The following is a 12,687-nucleotide window of genomic DNA, read 5'->3' as shown; positions in this document are numbered from 1 at the left end:
GGGTAGGCCAAAGCAAGTCCCCATTGTCTTATTTGTGTGTGTAGAAGTAGACCACTCAATCAAGGGGATCTGTGTAGGGAGAAGACGCTGAAGACCTGCCTCTTAAACTCGTCATCCTAGTAGCATCAACTCAGGACACCTTAAACGTATGTTGTCTTTGAAATGCCGCAGCATTTCAGAGTAAATCATACATGGCGGCAGTAATGGAGTCAATCTCTGATTCATGCTGCCTGTGGTTTGGGCACAGTGAATGAGCTGTCAGGTTTCTTTAAAAAGTAATTATTTCAAGCAGATTTTAAGATTGTTCCACAATTAATTAGGATCATTTCTACCCCTGCTGGAATGGAAATCAACAGTCTGTGCAGTTAATTATTGCTGGACTTACGGAGGTGTTGATAGAACAGTAAAGGCCCCTTCACACTAAGCGACGCTGCAGCGATACCGACAACGATCCGGATCGCTGCAGTGTCGCTGTTTGGTCGCTGGAGAGCTGTCACACAGACCGCTCTCCAGCGACCAACGATGCCGGTAACCAGGGTAAACATCGGGTAACTAAGGCTAGGTTCACACTAGCGTTGCGCCGCCCTGCGTCGGCGACGCAACGCGCGACGCACGTAAAAACGCGCGCAAACGCGCGCAAAAACGCGCGCGTTTTGCGACGCGTGCGTCGTTTTTGACGAAAATCGGACGCACAGAAAATGCTACAATGTAGCGTTTTCTTGCGTCCGACGCTAGCGTCGGAAACGACGCACGTGGCGAAAAACGCCACCAAAACGACGCACGCGTCCCCTATGTTAAACATAGGGGCGCGTCGCCGCTGCGTCGCCGCTGCGTCGCCGCTGCGTCGCCGGCGCGTCGCCGGCGCAACAGCGACGCACATTGGCGGAACGCCAATGTGAACGTAGCCTAAGCGCAGGTCCGCGCTTAGTAACCCGATGTTTACCCTGGTTACCATGCTAAAAATAAAAAAAAACAAACACTAGATACTTACCTACCGCTGTCTGTCCTCCAGCGCTGTGCTCTGCTTCTCTGCTCTCCTCCTGTACTGGCTGTGAGCCGGAAAGCAGAGCGGTGACGTCACCGCTCTGCTTTCCGGCTCACAGCCAGTACAGGAGGAGTGCAGAGCACAGCGCTGGAGGACAGACAGCGTTAGGTAAGTATCTAGTGTTTGTTTTTTTTTACTTTTAGCATGGTAACCAGGGTAAACATCGGGTTACTAAGCGCGGCCCTGCGCTTAGTTACCCGATGTTTACCCTGGTTACCAGTGAAGGCATTGCTGGATCGGTGTCACACACGCCGATCCAGCGATGTCAGCAGGAGTCCAGCGACGAAATAAAGTTCTGGACTTTATTCAGCGACCAACGATCTCCAAGCAGGGGCCTGATCTTTGGTCGCTGTCACACATAACGATTTCATTAACGATATCGTTGCTACGTCACAAATAGCAACGATATCGTTAACAATATCGTTATGTGTGAAGGTACCTTAAGAATAAGGATTAACACAAAAGACAATCCTAATAGTTGGTGTAGTGAATGAATGAGAGTGGCAATTTGAGCATCTGACATCATCAATATAAGAAAAAGGTTTCAACTGAATGTGTGTCCTCACTGAAAAGGGCACAGGCGTCGTGGTCTCACCTCCCGCATGTGCTTGGTTGCTGTCGCACCCTTTGTGACCACAATCGTTACGTCCCTGCCTCCAGCCATAAACAATGATAAAAGAAAAAAATTGCAAAAAAATCTCCACCACCCAGAAAACTTTAGTAGCAAGTGTGTGAAACACTTTTTGCCAATGTTCAGAATATTTTTCTACCCAAAGGCTTGTGTATATTTATGTATGTTTACTGAAGACAATTACGTGTCTGTCAAACTTTATACAGCGAGTGAAATCAGCATTAAAACGTCACAAGTTTTCTAAATACATATGTTTGTAAAGGTGCTATTGACATATATTCTCACCAGATGTCTGTAACAACGCATCCAATTCACACAGCTAAAGAAATCAAACCATAGACGTCCACGAATTAAGTTATGTGCAATAATGAGAAATGACATAGAGAAAAAGAATTTAAAACATGAAGAAAGAGAGGTGCAAAAGCCATGGAAAGTTATGACACCAGCTGAAATCTATCAGTAATTATAAAGCAGTCCTATAACTTAGTGACATACCAGCTGATTCAACTGATGACTTATAAAAAGGTGTCTCATTACCAAGATGCCACACAAGAAACATCTCATGATGGGTAAAACCAGTGAGCTGTCTCAAAACCTTTGCAACCTTATTGTTGCAAAACGTACTAGTTAAAGAACAATTTCTAAACTACTGAAGGTTCTAGTAAGCACTGTTGGGGCCATAATTCGGAAGTGGAAAAAAACATAATTTTACCAGAATCTGGCAACACCCAGGTGCTCCCCGCAAAATTTCAGACAGAGGAGTGATAACAATTATCAAAAGACTTGCCCAAGAGCCAATGACCACCAGTGGAGAGCTACAGAAAGACCTGGAATGAGCAGGTACAATTGTTTCAAAGAACACATTAAGTAATGCATTCAACCTCCATGGCCTGTATGCACACTCACTGCACAAGACTCCATTGCTGAACAAAAAGCATGTTCAAGCACATTTAAAATTTGGTCAACAACATTTATACAGTTTGTGAAATAATGAGAAAATGTAGTCTGGTCAGATAAGACGAAAACTGAAGTCTTTGCATGCCATAATACACACCATGTTTGGAGGTCAAAAGGCACCATACCAACAGTAATGTTTGGAGGTGGAAACATCATTATGAGGTGCCATTTTTTAGCATGCTGCACTGGCAAATTTCATATAATTGAAGAAAGGATGAATATACCAATGTACCGAGACATTCTTGAAAAAAATCTGCTGGGTGGACATTTCAGCAAGACAATTATCTCAAAAACACAGCCAAGGAAACTCTCAATTGGTTTCAGAGAAAGAAAATAAAGCTGCTACAATGGCCCAGCCAATCACTCGACCTGAATCCAATAGAAAATTTAAGGAAGGAACTAAAGCTCAGAGTTCATAAAAAGGGCCCACATCACAGTGATGGATCACATCCATCACAGCGGTGGACGCTGGGCAGCACTTGGGACACAGGCTACGTCCCTCCCTCCATTGGAATCCTTTCCTTATTCATTTCTTACTATCATTACTGGCTTACATAGCCGTCTCTCACCACCACATATCCCTCATACATTATTGATGAAGGTCCCGACCTGGGACCGAAACGTCTTGCTATACTGTGGGATCAATAAATCTACTCTAAAAATTCAACGCTAAGTTGAGTGCCGGGTTATACTTTGAATAGCACTTTTATAAACTTGTTGACGTGTTCAATACTTTTTTCACCGGCTGTATTTCACAAAAGTATAATGGGGTTTCCTGGCCTTTCCAAAATGTGCTAAAATAGCTATTCCCAATTGTAAGGGTACAGAGAATGGTAATAATATGGTGATTTCTAGGACATTACTTTTATATTTTAAACTATGGCCTTATTTAGTCACATTGTTGTCTAGAAAATAAATGATAAGGAAATGCTTTTGATTTCAAGATAGAGTACAGAGATTCTATTTTATACGTATGTAAAATAAATTTGGGTACAGTAAAATCGATTAAGAATGTTGGTTTTTGTCCAAAAAATGAAAATATTGCAAAATAACTCTAAAATAATTCCTTCTAATTATTTACCTCTGTTAGGGTTGGCGGAACGCACCGAATATATATTTATATATGAGACAGTTGGTGCGTTTGCAACCCGGGGGCGGTACTATATGGCAGTATTAGCGAACTCTGTTACTTCACAGATTCGCTAGAATAACAAGATGCTGTGCCCTGTTAACCTCACAGAGAAACACAGCTACCAAACAGAGCAAAACTGTGGTCATGCAGTTAGAATAGCAGACAAACAACTCCTCACCGGAGGTGCCAGTATTCTAGGGGCTTATTTCAGCCAAGGCCCGGAATCCAAATATACAAACTCCACACCGGAGGTGCCAGTATTCTAGGGGCTTATTTCAGCCAAACCCTGACCACATACAAGCATGAACACACTGGCGCTGAGCTCTTTAACATTGGTTTGATACTATCGCATGGCCGTGCGGCCATGCAAACCTTTTATGCAAACCTTTTATAGTTTTAGCACTCAAGAACCTTCCTAGTGGTCCAACAGGAACCACTACAGGACCTGCACATGTGACCCCCGACCTCCAATGGGAGTTCGTCCCATGGGCATGCCCAGTATGGGAAAAGCAGGATTTAGTCGCAGAAAGATCTGTCGCTGCTGATCAGCGCTGGCTACAAAGGCAGAGCCTGGAAGAACAGTAGTAACCAGTCGCCCAGTATCAGCCTGAGTCAGACCCTGGGACCAACTTCTCTGCTGAACAGGCTCCACTGTGGCTGGAGAAGAATGGGAGAGTGCAGTGGAGATGGTTCGAGATTCCCCCTGTGCAGAGGCGGGAACTTGACACCTAACAACCATCCTCATTTGTATTGTTTTTAGTTTTACAGCTTTTGGTTATAAAAAAATACACTACGTCCCACTGATTCTACTGTTGAATTAAAGCTGCCCTCCAAAATAAGAAATTCAAAAAAACCTTTTTGAAACTCAACTTTGATTTCAACCTTTGTACATATAAACTAAGAGATTGTCCAATCTTATATACAGTAAATAGGAAGCTTGATAAAAATGCAATTTTTGGGTATACTGTCCATTCAATTTTAACTTAATTTTCAAGATTTGCATCAGTGAATAAAAATATTCCAGGTTGTATTGAAAAGCTGAAAATCTATAATGTATAATGTAAAGCTAGCCATACGTAGGAGATATAGCTATTATAGTTCAGATGAGCTTGTATAAGTTGCCATGAGTGGTAGTCAAGACCGAGCTGCTGTCAGATTGCGCTCAGTGTGTTGTCAGGTGTAGGTTGCATCACACTCACTTGTAGCACGTAGGCCTCCTTTGTCTCCAGGCCTCTATTCTCAGGAGCTGCCATACACGATTCTTTGGACACCAAATTTATTGCAACAAGCAAGCGTTTACCAGTCAGTTCAAGTTCATTAAGTGGTGACACGTAGGATAGGTCACAGCACTTCATATGCCTTAGTTTCTTAGCATAGCAAATCTTCAACCCTACCATTAATTCCTCCTTGAGCATCCCTCTGCCCTCTTACCCTGTTAGCCCCAGGAATCTCCCTTCTCATTTGACAATGCATTGGGATCCATTACCTTGTCGAGTCCCTGTCCATCTTCTCCTGTACGCCAAAGGACATGATCTGCCCAGAAGCCCCTTTGCCAGACCTTGGGCTCCGGGTGTGACAGGACAGTCCACTTTGGTTTCCAGTATGGCATCTGTTGTGAATTCTGTGGCAGAGCTCCCTCCTGTGGTCACAAGTGGTACTTCGGCTGGTTCTCTCTGTGAGCTTCTGTTGGTGGAGGGAAGTGGTACTGCGGCTTCTGAGTTTCCTCCCTCAGGTGATCTGGTGAGGTCGTTAGGTGCTTCTCTACTTAACTCCACCTAATGCTTTGATCCTGGCTTCCTGTCAATGTTCCAGTGTTGGACTTGCTTTTCCCTGGATCATTCCTGTGGCCTGCTGCTCTGCATAGCTAAGTTCTTCTTTGCTATTTGTTTGCTATTTTTTCTGTCCAGCTTGTCTAATTTCTTGCTGGAAGCTCTGGGACGCAAAGGGTGTACCTCCGTGCCGTTAGTTCGGTACGGAGGGTCTTTTTGCCCCCTTTGCGTGGTTTTCTTTAGGGTTTTGTGTAGACCGCAAAGTTACCTTTTCTATCCTCGATCTGTTAAAGTCGGGCCTCACTTTGCTGAATCTATTTCATCTCTACGTTTGTCTTTTCATCTTAACTCACAGTCATTATATGTGGGGGGCTGCCTTTTCCTTTGGGGTATTTCTCTGAGGCAAGGTAGGCTTATTTTCTATCTTCAGGCTAGTTAGTTTCTCAGGCTGTGCCGAGTTGCATAGGCAGAGTTAGGCGCAATCCACGGCTGCCTCTAGTGTTGTTTGGAGAGGACTAGGGATTGCGGTCTGCAGAGTTCCCACGTCTCAGAGCTCGTTCTATGATTTTGGGTTATTGTCAGATCACTGTATGTGCTCTGACCGCTATGTCCATTGTAGTACTGAATTGCCTTTCATAACAGGCATCCCACTGCCTCGAATCATAGACACATGCTGGCCCTAGCAGCCCACTGGACTTGAACTTGGACTTGTTACTGCACTTCTCTATCTCCCGTCACTACCAGAAAGTACCACCTTTTATTAACACTAATCCCCACCCACTGGGCTAGTTCTATCATTAACTTATTTTATCCTTCTATTGTCCTTATGTTATGTCCTATCCCATTGCTAAGCCATTTACTATATGAGCAGTACTTATCTTATCCATAGTCTAATCCTGTGCATACCCTGCACTAGGAGCTTCTCACATTGTACATTAACACTTTCCATTATTTAGACGCTGTACATTACCAGCACGCAATAACAAAGACACACATCACTATTCACCTTACATAGAGAAACTGAATAATACTTGTGTACATAATGCAATTGTTGTCTTCAGGTGTAAGAATGCAGCAGACCAGACTATCATTATTACACATGTGTGGTTATTTCAATACGTTAGAAGGTGAGGCTTTTCCTTCTAGCTTATTTCCCTGGAGACAAGATACCAGGCATGATGAATTTCAACATGCTCAATCCTTTCCTCGAATGACTGATGTTCGGAGATTAAGAAGCTGTCCCCAAGCACATTGGATTGCTTCTAGCTCACATTTATGTAATGTACTGCTCAACATCATGCTTTTGGTCATTCCAATAGAATAAATAACTTCTTAGAAAGCTAAATATGTAAAGTGCTTAAAAGAACTAGTGTGGCCCAATTCAACCAGACAGTACATCTGATGCTGCCGAGGGAAGACTGCTCCATATAGCAACATTCACACAGTTCAGGCCAGCAGCATGACTATGTTGTTGGCCTGAACTGTCAATCAATCAACTAATCAGAAGTGCCTGACCTCAAGTAATCAGGAAATCAGGAGGATGCAGAACAAAGAAAACATAGAACAAACCCTTTAAATATGAACCTCAAACTATGTCTTACAATCTAGTAACATAAACTCTGTTGTTACTGACAATTTGTGCAGTATAGTGAGGACTGCAGGTAGTGATATATACAATAGCTAAAAATTAAAGGTTAGTATAGCTTGTATTGATAGCCACTCTTAATATCAGGACAACACAGATTGCACTGCAGTGAGGAACTAGATCTAAACCCTAGAAGAAAAGCTCCATGTGGCCCCCAACTGAGTGCTTTCCATTCACTTGGTTTAAATTACCGTAACTGGTCTTATAATTTGTGAACAAATAGCTCACTCATGGGCCTTAGTTTAAGGGGTTGTCCAAGACTGAACCACTGATGACCTATCCATTTGATAGCTCAGTAGGGGTCCAACACTTGCCTACCTCAATTATTAGCTGAAAAGCGCTCCTCTCTTTATTTCCTGTTCAAGTGTATGAAAAATAAATAATATAAATAATAATAATAATAATAATTATATATATATATATATATATATATAATTAATAAAAAGCAGTACTGCAAAGTGGCCATATGTGTGGGGCTACTGTGTTCCGCACCATACACCACTTAGTTCTGGTTCATGCCACAGTGGTTTTAAGATATTTAATGGGGATGTTGGACCCAAACTGATCTCACATTGACCTGACCGGTCCCCCATGCCCACCAGCATTTCTATACAGTTATATGAAAAAGTTTGGGCACCCCTATTAATCTTAAGCTTAATGTTTTATAAAAAAAAATTTTTTGCAACAGCTATTTCAGTTTCATGTATCTAATAACTGTTGGACACAGTAATATTTCTGCCTTGAAATGAGGTTTATTGTACTAACAGAACATGTGCAATCTGCCTTCAAACAGAATTTGAAAGGTGCATAAGTATGGGCACCCCACCAGAAAAGTGACATTAATATTTAGCAAATGCTAAAGGGTTGATTGTGACTTGTAGGATCGCTACTTTCATCAGGTGGCGCTATAGAGTTTAAGTCCTCTTTTTCTCAGAAGAGGCAATTTGCATATTATATTTCTCAGAGGAGCATTGCATGGCGAATAAGCCTCCTTACCTTGACAAGCCAGAGATGGTATGTCACTTTCCATAAGGAGAAACGATACCCCTTAGACCCCAGTCCAGAGCCTCTCACCTAGCCAAATCAGTTCTCATGCTTCGCACTGATGAGGGCCAACAGCCCGAAACACCGTGTCTGCGAATTGAGATATTGATTTGGCTTTTATCCTAAGTCATATTGCACGACTCATTAAAGGGTTGATTGTGACTTGTAGGATCGCTACTTCCAACAGGTGGCACTATAGAGTTTAAGTCCTTTTTTTCTTAGAAGAGGCAATTTGCATATTAATATTTAGTAGATCCTCCTTTTGCAAAAATAACAGCCTCTAGTCGCTTCCTGTAGCTTTTAATGAGTTCCTGGATCCTGGATGAAGGTATTTTGACCATTCCTCTTTACAAAACAATTCTAGTTCAGTTAAGTTTGATGGTCGCCGAGCATGGACAGCCCTCTTCAAATGATCCCACAGATGTTCAATGATATTCAGGTCTGGGGACTGGGATGGCCATTCCAGAGCAGTGTAATTGTTCCTCTGCATGAATGCCTGAGTAGATTTGGAGCGGTGTTTTGGATCATTGTCTTGCTGAAAGATCCATCCCCTGCGTAACTTCAACTTTGTCACTGATTCATGAACATTATTGTCAAGAATCTGCTGATACTGAGAGGAAATCCATGCGTCCCTCAACTTTAACAAGATTCCCGGTGCCGGCATTGGCCACACAGCCCCAAAGCATGATGGCACATCCACCAAATCTTACTGTGGGTAGCAAGTGTTTTTCTTGGAATGCTGTGTTTTTTGGCCGCCATACATAACGCCTTTTTGTATGACCAAACAACTCAATCTTGGTTTCATCAGTCCACAGGAGCTTCTTCCAAAAAGAAATTGGCTTCTCCAAATGTTCTTTTGCATACCTCAGCCGACTCTGTTTGTGGCGTGCTTGCAGAAACGGCTTCTTTCGCATCACTCTCCCATACAGCTTCTCCTTGTGCAAAGTGCGTTGTATAGTTGACCGATGCACAGTGACACCATCTGCAGCAAGTTGATGCTGCAGCTCTCTGGAGGTGGTCTGAGGATTGTCCTTGACTAATCTCACCATTCTTCTTCTCTGCCTTTCTGATGTTTTTCTTGGCCTGCCACTTCTGGTCTTAACAAGAACTGTACCTGTGTTCTTCCATTTCCTTTATATGTTCTTTATATGTTCCTCACAGTGGAAATTGACAGGTTAAATCTCTGAGACAGCTTTTTGTATCCTTCCCCTGAACAACTATGTTGAATAATCTTTGTTTTCAGATCATTAGACAGTTGTTTTGAGGAGCCCATGATGCCACTCTTCAGAGGAGATTCAAACAGGAGAACAAGTTGCAAGTGGCCACTTTAAGTAGCTTTTCTCATGATTGCATACACCTAGCTATGAAGTTCAAAGCTCAAAGAGGTTAGAAAACCAAAAAAAGTGCTTTAGTAAGTCAGTAAAAAGTAGGTAGGAGTATTTAAAACAAGAAAATGATAAGGGTGCCCAGACTTATGCACCTGTCAAATTTTGTTTGAATGCAGATTGCACATTTTCTGTTAGTACAATAAACCTCATTTCAAGGCAGAAACATTACTGTGTCCAACAGTTATTAGATATATGAAACTGAAATAGCTGTTGCCAAAAAAAACAATTTTTATAAAACATTAAGCTTAAGATTAATAGGGGTGCCCAAACTTTTTTATATAACTGTATTTCTTGCTAAACATCCGGCCTAACGAGCTCTTTTATACTCTTTTTCATCTAATCAGATGTTTAAAAATAGGCTTCTTACAGTCTGTTTTTTTATTTGCTCTCTGCAAATCTCATACATGCTTGTTGCTTTCTTTCCCCATGTAATTGCGCTTTGGAAGCTGGGTGTAAGCTCCCTGGCTTCAGAGGCACACTGCACATGTCCAGGAGTGAGGAAGACAGCTGATGTTCAAGGAGAAGCCGGAGATCAGCAGCTGGAACACAGTTTCTTCGCTTCCCGACATGCACAGTGCGCCTCTGAAGCCCGTAAGCATACACCTGGCTTCAGAATCGCAAGGATGTGTAGGCAAGAAAGTCACGTGCATTTTGCTGAGATCAGGCAATGATGCCGGTATTGGCAAAGAAATATATCAATGTTGGTGTGTCGGAGTACATGGGGGACCTGTCAGTTTCCTTTTAATGATAGACACATATCCCAACTCAGGCTCCTGCTAATTGGCTAATGGCATCAGGATGTAACTCTGAAGAGTGAGTATGTACGACATCAACCCTCAAGGAGGGCTCTCTGGTTAAAAGACAAAGGGCTACAGATTAAATACAAAATCATAAGGTGCATGCCCATGATGCATTTAGTATATTTTCAGGATGTGGCAATAATTAAAGGGAACCTGTCAGCAGGATTGTGCATAGTAACCAACAGACAGTGTCAGGTTGGCACTGTTATATTGATTAAAATAATACCTTGGTTGATGAAATCTGTCTTGTGATTGCCCCTTAGTGACGGAGCCAAATTTTTGAAATCTGACCAGTGTCACTTTATGTGGTAATAACTCTGGAATGCTTCAACAAATCCCAGTGATTTTGAGACTGTTTTTTCGTGACACATTATACTTTATGATAATGGTAAATTTAGGTCAATATGTTTTGTGTTTATTTATAAAAAATATCAAAAATTTGAGAAAATGTTAAAAAATTAGCAATTTTCAAAGTTTGAATGATTATCCCTTTAATCCAGATGGTCATACCACAGTAAAACATTAATAAATAACATTTCCCTCATGTCGGCTTTACATCAGCACCATTTGTAAAATGTTCTTTTATTTTGTTAGCATTTTAGGAGGTTTAAAAATGTAGCAGCAATTTTTCATTTTTTCAAGGAAATTTACAACATTTATTTTTTTAGGGAACTATCCATGTTTGCATTGACTTTAGGGGTCTCATATATTGGAAAACCCGCCAAAGTGATACCATTTTAAAAACAGCACCACCTGACATATTGAAAACTGCTGTCAGGTAGTTTATTAACCCTTCAGAGGCTTTACAGGAATTAACACAAAGTGGTATGACAGAAATGAAAATGTGTATTTTTACCACCTAAATGTCGGTAACTTCTGAACAGGTTACAACAGCCGACAGACCCTAAGGCCGCTATTTGGTCGTGAATTGCCATCGCAAACATGCCCACACAATCATGATTTGAGGGCACCAATTGGGATAAAGAGGGAGCCCCCACACTCTGTTAATCATATATAATGATGTAGTCACTATTGACAGCAGCATCTAAGGGGTTAAACAGATATGTACGGTGCCAACACTGATCGTCGCTGATACAGCAAGTTGTCAGCTATAGTGTACAGCCGACAGCTGCTGGATTGTCACCTGTATGGGGATACTATTCTCTTATATCTCAGGTCAGTTAAAAGACATATTGGCTGTCATTAAAGGGTTAATCTTTAGTTTCAGTTTCGAGTTTATGATATGCTCGTGTTCCGGGGCGGCCTGTGGAGGGGACTTCATGTGATGCTCTGATTATGTATTCATCTGTATGGCTTCTGAGTTCTGACAGGTCACTGATCCCTGAGTGACCTGCCCCTAGTGAATATTGTGAATATTATATATATATCTTGAGAAAAAAATACCCTTCTGCAGGCAGGTGCCAGCGGAGGCACTGTGCTGCAGCATGATCGCATATATAACGTGTATGTAATCCTTTTCTTTCATGTTATCCATAAATTTTTAGAAAAAAAAAATCAGTTTGAAAATGGCGCCGGCAGCACCTGTGTGGTAGCACAGTAGAAAAAAAATTGTCTCCACTAAGATGGAGCTGCCGGGACCCACGCAGTAGCAGCTATATGCGATTATGCTGAAGTATAGGTGCCACCGCTGGTATCTACCTGCAGAAGGGGATTTTTTTTAAAGGTATATATAATATTCATTATGTAAACTGGGGGGGGCAAGTTACTGAGGGATCAGCCATACTAATGAATACCTAATCAGAGCACCACCTGAAGACAGGCCGCCCCAGAGCACGAGCATATCATTAGCTGAAAACTGAAAATAATGATTAAACAACAACCACAAGATTGAGTTAATCAACCAAGGTATTATTTTAATCTGTATAACAGTGCCAACCTGACAGTGTCTGTAGGTTACTGTGCACTATCCTGCTGACATGTTCCCTTTAAACTGGTGGTATAGATGGTGGTATAGCTTTTTTGGTCCTTGTCCAACAATAAAAAAATATATTTTTGGGGGTCAGATCTTATATCCTAATGCTGAAAAATTGAGCATTAAACTCTTAACGACCATTGGAAAATCTCCAGGGTCTTGACTACCGGGGTTAGAGTTGGGGCTAGGGTTGGGGTTAGAGCTAGGGTTAGGGTCAGGCTAGGGTTAGAGCTAGGGCTAGGGTTGGGATTGGGTAGGGCTAGGGTTAAAGATGGGGCTAGGGTTAGAGTTGGGGCTATATTTAGGGTTAGGCTTGTGTTGGGGTTATGGTTGGGGTGTTGGG

At 42.0% G+C, this 12,687-nt stretch overlaps 1 protein-coding gene across 2 annotated transcripts in view; it reads left to right on the top strand.

The window, feature by feature from the left end:
* DLGAP2 (DLG associated protein 2) overlaps positions 1-12,687 on the top strand; it is a 927,399-nt gene that overhangs the window by 707,621 nt on the left and 207,091 nt on the right. The gene's annotated exons all lie outside the window — the stretch shown is intronic.

The sequence above is a fragment of the Ranitomeya imitator genome, chromosome 5 (assembly GCF_032444005.1).
Source record: "Ranitomeya imitator isolate aRanImi1 chromosome 5, aRanImi1.pri, whole genome shotgun sequence".
NCBI classification, from domain to species: domain Eukaryota; kingdom Metazoa; phylum Chordata; class Amphibia; order Anura; family Dendrobatidae; genus Ranitomeya; species Ranitomeya imitator.
The sequence above is the reverse complement of the archived record's forward strand: the minus strand, read 5'-3'. Positions and strand labels throughout refer to the sequence as shown.